A 2026-nucleotide genomic window follows, 5' to 3' on the forward strand; every position below is an offset into this window, starting at 1 on the left:
GGACACATATTGAAATATTATAAAATGGTTGCATTTTGAAATAAATTCTTTGAAAACATGAATACGGTTGGTATATAATTTCGGGCTCAACCCGATCTGTTTAATTATAACCACATCGCTTGTTCAATATATTATTGTGTTATCTAAAATTGAATACCTGTGCCACGTATGTGAGGCCGCAGGCATGCGTTAATTATTAACACGAAAGCCGCGTGTACATCACTTGCTTCGGGATTTCCTTTAAATTTCAATAAAAAGTGCGCACAGCGTTGCCGACGTAATTCGTCACAATCGGAATTGTCACAATTCCCTCGGGAGGGCTTTGAGAAAAATTGTCGCTAACGAGCTTGTTCCTCCCTCCCCCACTTTTAATCCACACCCCAACCCCCTTTATCCGTAGCACTTTAAAACCCTTTTGCGATTTTCCACGCGAAGGAATTACTTATCAAGAAAAAAGAGAAGGGAGCATTAATCCATTGTACAACTTTTTTAATATGCTACCAGTAAAATTTAAAGATATTTATCAAATGAAGACTTAGCGATGAAAATTTTGTTTATACTTACTCACATATTTGCCAATATCACAACCTTTACGTTTCTTCGAAAATTATTTTATATTTTCATAACAACCTTTTATGAATTAAGTATTGGAAATTTGCAAAAAACCTAGGAACTTGTTTTATCTACATTTCTAATATTTCGGCCGGAAAATTGCTGTCGTCGCGATTATGTCTTCATTATGTAAACTTTGGCTACATCATAAAATTTGCATTATTTTTTTCAACGAGATTTTTTTGATGTCACAAATAATGAATCTACTTAAAAAAAGCCTTGTTGATATTTTATGACAGTTCTTTTTAGTATTTCGTGTTATTCTTGCCTTTTATTTGTGCCTTTGTAAAGATAGATATAAAATGAATACAAAATTCTAGGAATCTCAAAGAGAGTATTATCGTATATTCTTCAAAAGCACAACGGTCTTACTGACCCTCAAAACCACACCATTATTATGGTTAAAGCTGAACTTTCTGCGGTAATTGTAATCGGCCACTTTGCGTCCATTAGGGGATGTTCCGTAATGGGCCACTTTGTTCGGCACAGCTCGGCACGGATTGCCTTTATCAATACTCTTGTTATTAGCGTATTATCCTTTGTGTATTTCATTGTATGCCTATTTCAATTAATATACAGTTTGTATTTAGAATATACATAAGAAGGTTATTCTAAAAGTTGGTAGCTTTAATTCTTTTTTGTATTTTTTATGCAAAAAAGAATTAAAGCTACCAACTAATATCGATATCCAAGTACATAGTACTTGGATACATATTTAATTTAAAATCACATAAATAATACAAAACATTTGCTTTATAGAAGTGAAATGTACATACCAGCAACCACAACATTTGTTTTTTTCATAATCATTAAATTATGATAGTATGAATAGGCTGATTATATTTCTGTTATTAGATAATCTATTTTATTTTGTGAAATTGCTGTATTTATTGCCATTACATTGACCATCGTGAGGCAAAACTAGCTTAACCATCTATTAGTAGAGTAGTCCATGCATCAATCAGGGTCTTTCAACTACCGACGTTGATGTTGCCCTGCACATCTATACGAAGTTTGGGAAAGTCTGCAACAATACGTGTTTTTGTTACTGCTTTCGATTGTCTCCATTAATAAACGTTATTAAGAAAATTATTTTTATGACTGTTCCAGATCTTACTAACCAAACACAAAACGTTTAATTGAAAGGTGATAACTCGACGGATACAAACACATACAATTGGTGTACCACAAGGTTCTATTTTAGGTCCTTTTATTTTAGTTTATGGAGTTAGTCTCAAGATTAAAATCGGTAAACAGTTGTCCGGTGCAACCACTGCATACAAGGAATGGCACTCATAAAATAAAAGAAAAATATGTACAAATGGCGATGATATCGCTAGGTAAGGATCTCTGCGCTGGCATAATGAAAAAGCATGTTTAAATAAAAAAAATGAATTTGGGTTTGAGTTCTATT

Source organism: Zerene cesonia, chromosome 15 (genome assembly GCF_012273895.1).
Source record: "Zerene cesonia ecotype Mississippi chromosome 15, Zerene_cesonia_1.1, whole genome shotgun sequence".
Classification (NCBI taxonomy): Eukaryota; Metazoa; Arthropoda; class Insecta; order Lepidoptera; family Pieridae; genus Zerene; species Zerene cesonia.